At 37.7% G+C, this 15,701-nt stretch overlaps 1 protein-coding gene across 4 annotated transcripts in view; it reads left to right on the top strand.

The window, feature by feature from the left end:
• Positions 1-15,701, top strand: part of LOC131432983 (uncharacterized) — a 701,653-nt gene that overhangs the window by 436,711 nt on the left and 249,241 nt on the right. The window contains exon 4 of one of the 4 annotated variants that reach the window (XM_058599682.1): positions 11,867-11,963. The exons of 2 other annotated variants lie outside the window; for them this stretch is intronic. The gene's annotated coding sequence lies outside the window, so the exon portion shown is untranslated. The remainder of the gene's footprint in view (positions 1-11,866; positions 11,964-15,701) is intronic. One more of the 4 variants, XM_058599680.1, reaches the window with a different exon arrangement.

Below are 15,701 nucleotides of genomic sequence, written 5' to 3' on the forward strand. Positions count from 1 at the left end.
AAACGTAAAAATTATAAAAATTATTCTAGATTTGCACTGAACTGATTTCTACCTCCGATTAGCAAAGAATTAATCTTAATAGTTTTTTAGATAATATTAGGGGCATTAGACCGGCTGATTTTGTATAATGTTCCCCATCGTTGTCCACTTTTCGTTTTTTTATCCAATGCAAACGACCAGCAGCTGAATGACGCAATCACTCTTGTTTGAAGTAAAACTCACACTGCAAACGTCCAACAGCAGATATTCTCAAGGAAGAACTAATTGTTGCTTATCTGCGTTCTGGCATGTCTGAACGGAACGTTTATTACCCGTTAGAATATGAGTACCAACCTGTTAAAATGAAACAACTTCAGCACTGGTGTCAATGCTGGTGCCACGACACGGACTAAAAGGTAAAAAAAAAACATTTGTCTTAGAGCGTTGGGTTCTCCTTTTTTGTATTGTCTGTGGTTTTTCGTGCCAGAGAAAAACGTCCCTCGGCGATGAAAAATTATTCGCCGCGTTCCGTCCGACCGGGGAATAAAGTTTCGGTTAAGTTAGAAAAATTATGATCGAATTGAGGATATCCTTCAAGAGTTTTTATTGTTCAAGGAACCGTAGAATCATGAGATATATTAGTCAATTATGAGAATATCAACATTAACTTGAACAACTTAGACTGAAATTAAGTTTTCGTTTATATTTCAACAGCAGTTGAGAATTAGTTTTAAAATGAAAACAGACCAGCTGTGATTCTCACACTAGTTAATGTTAAACTTTTTGTGTTAGCTCTACAATGTCGTTGCGCAGAAACTTTCAGTCCTCATCCTTATTTGATTATTAGCATTCCATCCTCTCGTAATCATCCGGATAATAACTGTATTAAATGTGGAATTAATTTCCTCCGAACCCGTCGCCACCGTTAATGAGAGCTTGTAGTCAGTGTTTTTTTTTTGTTCATCAGCACCCTAAAGAGATGAAATTAAATTACAGTTGTTCTACTGTTTGTTTTTTTTTTTAATAAAATGTTTCAACTCATTCAGCTTTAGGATGCCCGAACCCTCAAAATCTGGATTAAACTTTTTTCCGACACACGCCAGAAACGAGAGTGAAAAAAAATCCGAACCCCAAATAGAAAAAGGGAAACGGAACCAAAACTTCCTCCCGTTTTGAGTTTTAAAGTAGTCTGCATTCGGTATTACAATGTTTGCCAGGGATCGAAAATGTATTACAAACTCACTTTCTGTCGAGTTGTTTTCAACATGGCATTGCAACATAAGGCAACATTCACTTTCCTATCTAAATAAATGGCGCTGTCTGTTGGTTCTACGATATTTACTCAAGCGACTGAGACAAGAGCAAATGACAGAACTTTGTCTTCACACTGAACAAAACCGGTATCGATGATTGAATTCTAGAAGTTGGAAGTGGGTTCATTACACGAGAAAATTTGATCCAAACATTCATTTAAAGCACACAACTCCGTACCTTCCTGGCAGTCGACACCGAACGACTGAAAAATTATCCTGCCCGAGGGCTGTGCGATGAAATGTATCGGCAGAGACAAACCGGAGATGGTTTATGGTTTTGTTTACCTTCACGTATGAATATTTTGCAGAACAAAGAATGCCACGTACGGTTGTAATGTAAATTTATCTTTAGTATTTTCTGGGCTTGCAGCTTTTTGTTTTTTTTTCTCGAGTCTCGACTGGCAGACGGCAATGCTCATTGCATCTGAGAAGTTCACTCAAAGAGTCTTGCGAAGGCAAATGAATGTATTCATTTATTATTTTTATTATTATCATTTCATTTCATTTAATTTGTTGTACTTACCCATCTTCAGTGACAACGAAATTCAACGTTCATGGAATCAGTTTTCTAATTTATCTGACTTCAAGTTGGTTAGAGATGAGTTTAGCATCCAACAAAACTCTGAGGTCATAGGCAAGTTCGGCTCTATCAAGCGTTTTATAGTCGAATACTATCAGATAGGTTTAACGATTTGAAGTTACAACTTTTTACATTTTATTAGACTGATTTTTAAAACAGTTTCGAATGTTTACAAGGCAACTCTTCCTAATCCACCCAGTGGTGTGATAATGCTTTTCAAACGTACTTTTTTCATTAAGGAAACTTATGACACAAATAAGGGCTGATAATATCTGCCAAAAAGTCGTTCAGGATGATTCGGTTAGTTCACAAAAGTGGACTTTAGTGCTTACGTAGAAAATCCGACAACTTTTCCAAAACCAAAAGTATCAGAAATAATTCATTTAAAACTAGATCATTGATAACTTTCAGAAAATATTCGCGAATAGAAAAAAAAACACGATGTCGACCACGTCACTTATATTATTATATCTGCGAAACCGGAAAGCAGAGCTAATCGATCTTCAAACTTGATGTACAACACAACTGGTCCCGAATTTTGTCCCGGGTTGGCGTTTCAATGCATAGGACGCTGGTCTTACAAGCCAGTTGTCGTATGTTCGAGCCCCAACCTGGAAGGATTCTTAGTGTCAGTAGGATCCATAGTACTAGCCATGCAATGATTCTGTACACTAAGAATCGGCTGCGAAGTCTGTTAAAACAGAAAGGCCAAATTCCACAAAAGGAATGTAATGCCAGGACTTTGACTTTGACTTGCTTTTGAACGAGCCCAAGTTTATGCACACATACATACGCATATACATTTTCTGATCTCTTCGAGCTGAGTCGAAAAATATATAACTTTTGGGGCATCCGGGGCTGCGATACAAAGTCGTTTTTCCAGCAAGCAAAAACAGAATTCAATGCCTGTTCAGAAAAACAAAGCAGAAATGTTGCCATGAGTTAGCTGTTTTTTTTTCGGGTCCCCAATTTAAATTCTACACACTTAAAAAACACCCTGTGATTTTACATCTTGGAAGAATATTTAATATTGTGTCTAAAATTACATGACATGAAATTCATTGAAATAAAAAAAGAATACTGATAGCAACCGCCGTGACTTGAACCGACAATCATTGGATCACAAGTACGTCTGTTAATCGACTGAGCCACAGAAGCATGCATCTGCTTGGTTGGTAGAAGGTGCATTTAAATTCATACAGTCGCACCTGCTAGCAGAACGCAAGTTACAGTCGAAACCAGTAAAATTCAAGCTCATCTAGCATTAAGTCAATACAAATAAAATTTTCCGTCATTTGACAAATTAAATCTTTGTGAATTACATCTTATGAGGGATTAAGTCACCTCCAAAATTCAAATTTTTTTGGAGTGTAGAATCCCGTTCCAAAATCCAGGTTTTGAATGAATCGTACAGAATATAAATCCAGAAATCTGTTTCCAAATACAGGTCCAGAACTCATTTTCAGAATCCTGGTTCATAATTCTGATCCAGAATCCAGGTTCGAATTTCAACTCCAGAATCCATATCTGGTTATAAAGTTAGTTTCGGAACCTCCGGAATCCTGGCACGGACTTCAAATCCAGAATCCGGATCCAGAATGCAATTCCTGAACGCAGAATTCAGCTCCAGAATTCGGTGTTGAGAATCCAGTCCCGAGACTCCATAATTCAGGTCTCGAATTCAGCCCAGAATCCAAGTCCAGTTCCAGAAACCAGGTTCTGAGTTTAGTTCCAGAATCCCGTTCCATGATCCAGATACAAAATTCTTTTCAAGAATCCATGTTTAGAATTCATGTTCAGAATTTAGTTCCTGAATTATTTTACAGAATCCAGTTCCAGAATCTTGGTCTAGAATTTTGTCCCCAAATCCAGTTTTGGAATTCAAGCTTGGAATTCAATTCCAAAATACAGTTTCACAAGTCAATTCTAGAAACCAGCTTTTGAATATCGCTCCAGAATTCAGCTCCAAGGTTCAGCTCAAAAATGAATATCTTATAAAAAGTCTGTTTCAAAATCAGTTTCCGGAATCCTGGCATAGAGTTCAGTTCCAGAATCCAGCTCCATTTTTTCTATTATTGAGGTCATGAATACAGAATTCAGTTCCGGAATCTTGGTCCAGAATATGATTTAGAGAATCCATCTCCGAATCTCAGTTCCAGAAACCAGGTCCTGAATTCAGTTCCAGAATCCCGGTCCATGATCCAGATGCAAGATTCTTTTCAAGAATCCATGTTCCGAAATCAGGTTCAGAATTTAGTTTCAGATTTAATTTCCAGAATCCAGTTCCAAAATTAAAACTTGGACTTCATTTCCAAAATCCAGCTCCTCAAATCGACTCTAGAATCCAGCTTTAGAATATTGCTCCAGAATCCAGCTCAAGAATCCATATCTGGCTAAAAAAATAGTTTCCAAATCAATTTTCGGAATCCTGGCGCAGAATACAGCTCCAAAATTATTTTCCATTAATGAGTTCCCGAATTCAATTCATGGATGCATAATTCAGTTACAGAATTCTCGTTCAGGCTTCGGATCTGAGAATCAAGCTCCAAAGTTCAGTTCCAGAATCCAAGTCCAGTTCAAGAAACCTGGTCCTGAATTTGGTTCCAGAATTTTGATCCAGAATTCATTTACAGAATCCAGCTCTTGAGCAAAGTTGGAGAAAGCAGAATTCAGTTTCTCAACGCAGATCAAGATTTCAGTTTCAGCATCCAGGCCCAGAGCATGGTTCCTGAATCTATGTTTTGAAATCAGGTTCAAAACCTTGTTCCAGAATTGATTTCCAAAACTCAGTTCCAGACTTCAGGCTTAGAAATCAATTCCAAAATCCAGCTTCTTAGTCAATTTTAGAATCCAGTTCAAGAATTCAGCTCAAGAATCCATATCTGGTTGAAAAGTCAGTTTTAGAATTAATTTTCGGAACCCTGGCACAGAGTTCAGTTCCAGAATCCAGCTTCAAAATTCATTTCCATTATTGAGGTTCTGAATGCAGAATCTAGTTAGAAAAGTTCAGTTCCATAAATCAGGTCCTAAATTTAGTTCCAGAATCGAATTCCAAGATTTTGCTCCAGAATTATTTTTAGAATCCAGCTCTTGAATAAAATTTCAGAAACCAGAATTCAGTTCCTCAGCGCAGATCAAGATTTTGGTTCCAGAATTCATGTTTCAAAATCAGGTTCAGAACTTAGTTCCAGAATTAATTTCCAGAATCCAGTTCCAGAGTCTAGGTCCCGAATTTTGTCTCCAAATCCAGTTTCAGAATTCAGACTTAGAATTCAATTCCAAAATCCAGCTCCCCAAGTCAATTTTAGAATCCAGCTCTGGAATATTGATTGATTAAAAAGTCAGTTTCATAATCAACCTCCGGAATCCTGACACAGAGTTCAGTTCCAGAATCCAGCTCCAAAATTCATTTCAATTATTGAGGTCCCGAATCCAATACCTGAATGCAGAATTTCAGCTCCAGAATCCCGGTCCATGATCCAGATACAAAATTCTTTTCAAGAATCCATGTTTATAATACATGTTCAGAATTTGCAGAATCCAGTTCCAGATTCTAGGTTCCAAATTTTGTCCCAAAATCCAGTTCCAGAATTCAGGAGTAGAATTCAATTCAGAAATCCAGTTCCCCAAGTCAATTCTAGAATCCAGCTCTAGAATATTGCTCCAGAATCCAGCTCAATGATTCCACTCAAGAATCCATATCTGTTTGAAACGTCAGTTTCAAAATCAATTTTCGGAATTCTAGCACTGAGTTCAGTTCTAGAATACCGCTCCAAAATTCGTTTCTATTATTGAGGTCCCGAATTCGGTTTTGAGAATCCAGTACCAAAAGACAGGCCCCAAAATCAGTTCCAGAATCCAAGTCCATTTCAAGAAACCAGATCCTGAATTCAGTTCCAGAATCGAGCTCCAGAATTTTGGTCCAGAATTATTTTTAGAATCCAGCTCCTGAATTAAATTCCAGACACCAGAATTCAGTTCCTCAGCGCAGATCAAGATTTTGGTTCCAGAATCCATATTTCGAAATCAGGTTCAGAACTTAGTTCCAGAATTGATTTCCAGAATCTAGGTCCCGAATTTTGTTCCAAAATCCAGTTCCAGAATTCAGGCTTAGAATTCAATTCCAAAATCCAGCTCCAAAAGTCAATTTTAGAATCCGGCTCTGAAGTATTGATCCAGAATCCAGCTCCAGAATTCAGCTCAAGATTCCATATCTGGTTAAAAAGGCAGTTTCAGAATTAGTTTTCGGAATCCTGGTGCAGAGTTCATTTCCAGGATCCAACACCAAAATTTATTTTTATTATTAAGGTGAAATGTAGCGTCGTAAAATGCGCGAAAAATTTTATCCGCTTCAGTTGAACGAACCGTCGCACAAAGCGTACCAAGAAAAACGGACACATAGAAACAAGAACTTTTATCAATGATTGAACGCAGTGGGTTTACCTCTCGTTATATTGGCTTGTAAAAAAGACTGGACGTAATGGATTTTAGAATTCTTCACACTTTGAATATATGCTGATTCAATCATCATTGTTAGTGATTACTCTTACACTAGAGCTATAAATCATGAGTAATTATGGATGATTAACATGAGGTTATATGTATATGTATTGACTAACTTGCTAACCATGTATACGCCTGATTTTAGTAGCAAGCATCGATTCTCCTTCAAAAGAACGGTTGAAGACAAGAGAACATTCAAGTATTTTCGATATCTTTGCCAGTCGTCCACCAGGCCCTTCCCGCCGATGAGATAGAATTTACGTAAAAGTATTCACCATTAACTTTTTTTCGGAAGCGACTTTCGGAATTGTATAGCATGATGAGTCTAGAAATGTCTGTTTCAACGATAACGAACCGAAGACCAAACATCCTCTGGCCTCCGGTGCCAGAAATCATCAATAGTTTCATAATTTCTTAGATTACATTATTGGAATACATTCCAATTATAATTAATAGTTCATCATACCATGCAGTTAAAATTATTTAGTGAATCTTTTCTCAAGCACATATTTGGGGCACGAAATTGAAAATAAAGTTATTTCGTAGTTTCTTATTATTCAATCGATTTTGAAAGCAAAATCAAGCGTTGATTCATTGTATTCATAATAATTGAAAAACCAATGAATTCCAATAAGTTTTCCATGCTGACTGGCTCGAAGCTGGCCCTCAATGTTTATCACATTGTTTGTATAAATGACAGCTACTTAGAAAATAAACGATTTCTTACAATATTCATTTTATTGTATTCAAGTCGTTTTTATTTCAACACAAAACCCAATGCTGCATAAATTCGCGTCATAATTTTATATGTAATTTTTGCTCACGATATAATGCCACCGTGCCCACCGTGCATTTCTCACACCACCTCAATACGAAACAGCAGCGCGCAAGCAATAAAAAAATGCAGAAAAGTTTATGAAAACTCTTTCAATTTTCGGTTGTTTTCGCTAAAATTTTATAATTTTCAGTTGCATTTTCAGATTCTTTGTGAAATTCTGCTACAAACACTACTTTTCAGTTCTAAAATCATCCCCGTGGGACGGAACAGTGACCGTTTATACATTTCAAAAACCAATTACGGCTCGGTAAAGCAAAATTTCAAAATTCTAAGAATACTTAGTTATGATAAATTTGATTTCGAAAACTTAAGTGTATTTGGTTTTTCGAAAATCGGTCTAGTTTTTGAATAATTGATCAAAAACGCGATTTTCGCATTCCACTACATTTCACCTTAAGGGCATGTTCAGGAGTGTTCTAGTTCTATGTGCATAATTTATGTCAGTTACAAAATTTAAAACTGGATTTTGTTAAAAAGAAAATCTGGCAGCCCCAGCAGTGTTTTACTCGTGTTTCAAATATACAAAAAATAGAACGGCATCGTAGACCAGTTTCAAATTTCACAGAAGAACTGGTCGAGTAAATAAAACTAGAGCGGCTTGCTGGGGATACGTTTGTTCCAGTTTCTGCTCTATTATGGATCTTCCATATAGAACTTCTAGCTGCTGAATTTGCTCTAAGGTTCTGAATTCAATTCCTGAATGCAAAATTTAATTCCAGAGCTCTGTTCCAAAATACGGTTTTGAGAATTCAGCTCCAGGTTTCAGTTTCATAATTCAGGTCCCGAATTCAGTTCCAGAATCCCAATCCAGTTCCAGAATTTAGTTCCAAAATCCCGGTCCATGATCCAGATACAAAATTCTATTCAAAAATCCATGCCTAGAATTCATGTTTGGAACTTCGCTCCTGAATTCATGTGCAGAATCCAGCTCCTGTATTAAATTTCAGAAACCAGAACTCAATTCCTCAGCGCAGATCAGAATTTCGGTTCCAGAATCCAGGCTCAAAGCTTGGTTCCTGTATCCATGTTTCGAAATCAGGCTTAGAATTTAGTTCCAGAATTAATTTTCAGTTAAGAATCCAGTTCCAGAATTTAGGTCCTAAATTTCGTCCCAAAATCCAGTTCCAGAGTGCGGATTTGGTACTCAAAATCCAGCTCCTTAAGTCATTAAGTCAATTCCAAAATTAATTTCCATTATTGAGGTCATGAATTCAATTCCTGTCCTAGTATCCTGGTCCAGAATTCGGTTTTGAGAATCCAGCTCCGAAATTAAGTTTCAGAATACAAGTTCAGTTCTAGAAACTTAGTCCTGAATTTAGTTTCAGAATCGAGGTCCATGATCCAGATACAACATTCTTTTCAAGAATCCATGTCTAGCTCCTGAAACCAAAGTTCAGTTCCTCTGCGCTGAATTTACAGAATCCTGTTCCAGAATCTAGGTTCCGAATTTTGTCCCAAAATCCAGTTCCAGAATTCAGGTTCAGAATTCAATTCAAAAATCACGTTCCTCAAGACAATTCTAGAAACCCGTTCTAGAATATTGCTACATAATCCAGCTTCAGATTTCAGTCCAAGGATCTTGCATCAGAATTCAGTTCAAGAATCCAGAATAAAGATCATGAATTATTTTCCAGAATACATAACTAATATAGATAGATTACTATTACACAACTCAGTTTCAAAATTCGGATTCAGAACTATGTTCCAGCATTCAGTTCTTGAAACCAGGTCCTATATTTAACTCCAGAATTCTTATCCAGAATTCGATTTCAAAATTAACTTCCAGAATCTAGATTCTGGGTTCTGTTCCAGAATTCAGGTACTAAATTTGGTTCTAAAATCCGTGTCAGTTTCAAAATAATTATTCAGAATTCAGTTTTAAAGTTCAGTTCTAGAATTCAGTTTCCCATTCAGCTCCTGAATTCAACTCCAGAATTCAGCTCCAGTATACTACTGCAGAAACCAAGCCCTGAGCTTAGCTCTAGAATCAATGTATTTAAATTCGGAATGTTCAGAACTTAGTTCTAGAATTAATTTCCAGAATCCAGTTTCAAAATTTAGTTGCCATAAAGGCTAAGAATTCAGCTCCAAAATCCAGTTCCCTAATTCAATACTAGAATCCAGCTTCAGGATTCAACTCCGGAGTCCAAATATTAAATCCAAGAGATCTGATCCAGAATTCAGTATCAGAACTCGGATTCACAACGCAGCTCCAGAATCTAGGCCTGAAATTCAGTTCCAACGTTTATTTCCAGAATTCAGCTCAACAGAATCCTGTGTCTAGGTTCAAAATCTAGGTTTAGAATAAATTTCCAGAATCCAGGTCCAGGGTTCTGTTCCCAAATACAGATCCTAATACAGAATTTTGGAACCGAATTATGTATCTGAACTCGAAACTAAATCTTAGACTTGAATTGATGAACTTAATTTTGAAGCTAGATTCTAAAACTGGACTCTTGAGTTAAATTCGGGAGCTGAATTCTAGAATTGAATAAAGGAACTGGATTTTTGAACTGAATTCCAGACTGGATTCAGGAACTGAGTTCCAGAACCGAATTCAGGAACTGAAATCCAGAACTGGAAAATTCTGGAAGTTATTTCTAGAACTGAACTCTGAACCTGATATCGAGACATCGATTCTGGAACTGAATTCTGGGCCTGAAATTTTAGAACTGAATTCCGAATTCAATGGATTTTTGAACTGAACTCTAGACCTGAATTCTCGATTGTGTATGTTATTTAATTCCCTGCACAGGAAAACGTTTAAAATAGCCAGTGCTCGGGGAAGTCGTCACCTGTTTTCCTTTGCAACAAAATTTATAGTTTGGCAAGCGATTTGAGGTTGCGGACTAAAGCTTTAATTTTCACTACAAATGAGTTTATGAACTCAGACTAGGAAGCTTGTTTGGAAAAACTACTTCGAAGCACATGTCTCGTATTGGTTTGACTCAAATTTCTTTCCCCTAAATATTAGATAACTAGAGTACTGGTTTGGGTTTTCAAAGCATTTCTCGTTAATATTCCTATTCTATTCTATTTTAATTAATAAGACGGAAGTGAGTAAATCGTAACCCGGTTTGTGTTGAAACGGTTCCACTAAAGGTAGAACTGTTTACCAAGAATTTGTAAAGTTCACCTGAATCAATTATCCTAGAATCGTTGAATTTAATGATGACCTACCGAACCGTAAGACACCCAACACAAAAGCGACCGCGCGCAAAGTGAACTCATTATTATAATTTTGATTTACGCCACGTCGGACCATCGTCGATGCAAATGCGAATGGTTGAAATGGTCCCTTCCCTGCCCTGATCCCGTTCGGAAGGGTCGTGTAACATCCTGGAACCAGTTGGACCGGTGGAACCGGTGCGAGGTCAAGAATGACAAGTTGGCTTCAGGCTGCTTCTGCTGCCTTGAGTTTCCCCGTCGAATAAACCGAAAGTGATTAGTGACTTCGGTTCGGTTCGGGGTGGAATTTACATTGCCGTGATCGATGGCGGCATCATGTGGCCATTATTCACGGCCACTTACGAAGTTGGCATCATTGTCGGATAATTTGAATACCATGTCCGTCCATTAGGTTAGCAATCGCAGGAACATTTTCACCGCCACCGCGTAATTCATTTCAATCCGCCCGCCGAAAATGGCAGTCGCCGGATCCAGACAGAATAACCACCATTTGGACGGTCCCGGCATATGCCGGAAAGGCGATTCGATTGGAGTTAGTTTTTCATGTGAGTGTGTGTAGACTAAGAGATTGTGTTCTGAATCGCGGCACCCCCCGTTCACGAGGCCGATAAACCAAGTGGTGTAATTTACCGGCGACTAAATGGTAGTAATTTTCATCCGCCTAATGTGCGGGTCAAGCGCCGTGTTTTACTTCCATCATCAGGCCCGTCGTGGTGTTTGGATTTGTTTTCGCCCGACAACGGCCATAGTTAGTCCCTTCCATCGAAAGATATAAATTAATTAGCTCGTGAAAGGTTATAGCCTATAATTTGAGAGTTATGGCTGCGGAATGGGGAGCCTGTGAGCCTGTGATTATTATCGACCGGGGAGACAGCCGCGGAACATCCGGTGATAAGCCGACTACACGAATCTCGTGAGTGGCACTAGTTCTCGGTAGAACTGGAAGGTGGTGATTAAATGCTACATTCCATACTTGATAATGTGATCTAGAAACGATCTAATATCGAACGATTTTAAAGCAAATTTATGATTTTCCGATCGGTGTTTTCTGGCTCTGGCTTTCCGGACTTGGACACTCTTCTGATTCAGCTATCAATCGCAACTTATTCATCTCATGGAGTTATCGATCTCCGGTTTCCATAACAAGAATAAAAAGTTTAATTGGTTCTATCATTCAGTCTTAAGCAGTGAAAAAGTTTTTTTCTTTTACATCCATACTGCAATTATATCATCGAACATAAAAATTTCTGCTGTCTCAATAACGGGGGCCAAAAAAAGTTCAACCTCATCATATCTGTCACCCAAAGACACCATGTAATTCAGTTCTCAATCATGACGCAAAAAAAACATGACAGTGAAAGAAGAAAAAGTTTAATTGACTTTCTATCCGTCGTCAGGCTCCAAATCAAATGAATAAATTTTTAATTTCTTCTTTTTTCCCGTCGTTTTCTCTATCGTTTCCAGAAGTTCCTGACTGACTGAGCTGAGCTGGGCACAGAATTCGAGTGCCTTATGCGACAGAGTAGACAGTGCTACGACCAACTGGGAAGCCCCATTACGTGTAAGTGAGCAACAATTGAATTAAGGAGCAAAGCGCACCGGTAGTTACCGATCAAAGTTTCACCGGAAGACAGAACCGGCAGAAGACACACAAAAAAAAAACGCTCTCCGAATAGGAACAAAAACCGGAAGAGACCACCAGGTGGAAAATCTAATTTCAGCTTTTCCAGTGGCCAGTTGTCGGTCGCTGGCTGGATGACTGACGGACGAACGGACTGACAATCTCAAGGTGACAGAGATTTTCTCTCGATCCCAATAGACATTGGGCATATAGGAAGAGGATAAAAATAAGAAAAAAAAACTATCTTCAATAGAATTACTTACTTTGGGGAAACACAGAACTGACACGGTTGCCCCAGATGGAACGAGTCATTCTGTTGGAGGAATATTTCTCCGGAGCTTGATTGAATGGGACAGATTGAATCAAAGTGTGGACGGTAATGTTAAATAAGATGCCATTAATGCTAACGGTTGTTTTCGACTGCAGAAGGAACACCGTTTGTCTATGCTGGGTAGTCAAAATAGTATTGCTTTCTGCAAATAAAAAGAATCAGTTGCTTCGGGCCCAATTCTTCGGAAGACCTTTGAAAAATAGTTTCTTTGGTTTAGGCTCCAGAAATTTTCTTCCAGAATCCATGTCTCGAGCTTCAGGAAGTAGGTAATGATTTCATATCCAGAATCCATGCCCAGGAAAAATCAACAGAATCCAAGCCCAGAGTTCAGCGTTCTAGTACAGAATTCAGTTTCAACTTTCAGATTCAGAGCTTGATTGCGGAATCCATGTCTCGGAATCAAGAAAACAAAATATAGTTCCTAAATTAATTTTCAAAATCCAGTTGCCAAAGGTAGGTCCAGAGCTCAGTTCCAGAAGCCATGTCTCAAATTACGATTAAGAATTTTGATTCAGAACTATTTTGCAGAATCCAAGTCCAGAATTAATGTACAGAATCCATGTCTAGAGTTCAATTCCAAAATCCAGTTCCAGAAATCACGTCGTCAATTAGGTTCTAGAATATTGGTACAGAGTTCAGCATAATGGAATTCAAGAGTCCATGTTTTCAATTCTCGTTAAAAAATTTATAGAATTAAGCAATAGATTCCAGTTCCAGCACTCAGATCTAAAATACAGCTTCAAAACTTTATTATTTTTTACGTTTCGTCTTTGACTCATCAGTGCAAAGCAGTTCAAATTGAACTACTTAGTGCTAAACTCGGCTAAACACTCTTTGTTTTGCAACGGAGTGCAATGTCTTTTCTGACGTGCCGAAACGTAAAAATAATAAAAACAACCCCTTCAAAACTTTGTTCAAGAAAACATAATGAATACAGATCCTATGTGCACGTCAAGAATTTAGTTCCAGAACCCAGAACTGAAATCTGAATATAAGTCTAGATTTTGCATAAATAAACAATATAAGTCTAGGTACTAACTTCAGTAATCGAAGCTCAAGAATTCATGTTTAGATTTCATGTTCAGAATTTAGTTACGGAACTAATATCCAACATCCAGCTCCCGAATTCAGCTCCAGAATCCAATTTTTGAATTCCAGGCTTAGAATCCATCTTCGAAATCCAATTCCCTTGTTTAAGTAAAGAATCCAGATCCAGAATTTAGCACCATAATCCATGTCTTCAGATTAAGAATTTAGTTTCAGAGTTTACTTCCAGATCTAGATCCACAACCCGATTCTAAAATGCAACTGCAGGAATTTTCTTGCAAAATGCAAGGGCAGAAACTATCAAGATGCGCGAAGCAGTCAAATGCCGACTTTATTCGCACTCGTTTGGTGCGAAGTACGCACTGATAATTTACACTAAACTGATTATTATCTCCAATCTGCAAAGAAGCAATCTTTATAATTATTTTGGATAACATTTTGAGCCATTAAAAGGCCTGATATTGCATAATATTCCCCATCGTTGTCCACTTTTCGTTGTATTTTGCTCCTATGCAAAAGATCCGCAACAGGATGACACAACCTTTTTTTGTTCTTTTAAGGGAACTGAATCAACTCTGTTAACGGCCCGTAATTGATTCAACACTGAACTGAATTCTTGATACTGGAACTGGAGCATAGCTCTGGACCTGAACCAACCGGGCTTGCTTTAATTCCTGCTCAGTCAACTCCATAGGCTAGAATGAACGAAATATATCACGTGTTACCCTTTTATACCTACCCAGGTACGAGCAAGACGTTATGAGTTTTCTTCTTTGATACTCGTTGATATGAAACATTGAGGAAAACTTTAATTTTTAATTATTTATAATTATGTCATACAACTGAAAATGTTATCCTAAATTGATGATCATATTTCCGATGGCATGTAGCCAACATTATGTTGATACGTTAGATCCAACACATATCACTCTCTCAGGGGGTAAATTTTGAAAAAGCGCTCCATAGTAAATATGTGCGAGATTGGAAATCAAACCCAGGCGGGTTGCGTGAAAGGCATCGACTTACCCATCACACTATACCCGACCCCAATATGGAAAAATGTTCCATTTGACGAAGCGTTTCACTCGATATCAACGTGGGATGAGAAGCGTTACGTTAACTTGAAGAAGCTAGAAATCGTTGCATACGATAATTTTCTTAAATTAAGGGTTACAAATCATATGAGTTATTTTTTGGAAATTTTGAATGTCAAAAACAGTTATAAGGGAGGGATTACGACGCGTTACTTTTAAGAAAGTAATGGATGTTACGAAATGTTACTTGTGTTACTTTTATATAAGTTATAGACGTTACGAAGCGTTACATGCCTTATTTTTATGGAAGTTAAAGATGTAACAAAGCGTTACATACATTACTTTATTGGAAGTTATAAGCGTTTCGAAGCCGTAAATACGTTACTTTTTGTAAGTTTTATGCGTTACGGAACATTACATATGTTTTTTGTGAGCAATAAACATTTCAAAGCATTATTTTTCTGTAAGATTTAGGTGTAACGAAGCGGTACATGCGTTATTTTTTATGAGTTATAGGTGTTACGGAGCGTTACGATGCGTTACATTTTATTAAGTAATACGTGTTACGGAGCATTACGATGCGTTACTTTATTGTGAGTTATGACGTTACGAAGCGTTACAAGCGTTATTCTTTTGTATGCTACAAGCGTTAAATGCGTTACTTTTTAGACGTTATGAAGCGCTACGAAGCGTTGCTTTCTCTAAGTTACATGCGTTACGAAACGTGGCATGTGTTACTCCGTAGGAGTTTTTGACGATATGAAGCGTTACATGCGTTAGTTTTTTGTGAGTCATAGGCGTAACGAAGCGTTACAAGCGTTATTCTTTTGTAAGCTACAAGCGTTACATGCGTTACTTTTTAGAAGATTTCGGGCGTAACATGCGTTAGTTCCATGTAAACTATAGATGTTACGAAGCGTTACATGCGTTACTTTTTATGAGTTCTAGACGTTACAAAGCGTTATAAGTGTTATTTGTTTGTTAGTAACAAGCGTTACTTTTTAGTAAGTTTTACACGTTATGAAGCGTTACCTTTTATAAATTACAGGCGTTACGAAGCGTTGCTTTCTCTAAGTTACATGCGTTACGAAACGTGGCATGTGTTACTCCGTATAAGTTTTTGGCGATACGAAGCGTAAAATGCATTAGTTTTTTGTGAATTGCAGGATTGACGAAGTGTTTCATGCGCTACTTTTTAGTAAGTTAGAGGCATTACGATGCGTTACATTCGTTACTTTATATAGTTTGTAAATTATAGGCGTTAGA

Source organism: Malaya genurostris, chromosome 2, assembly GCF_030247185.1.
Source record: "Malaya genurostris strain Urasoe2022 chromosome 2, Malgen_1.1, whole genome shotgun sequence".
Classification (NCBI taxonomy): domain Eukaryota; kingdom Metazoa; phylum Arthropoda; class Insecta; order Diptera; family Culicidae; genus Malaya; species Malaya genurostris.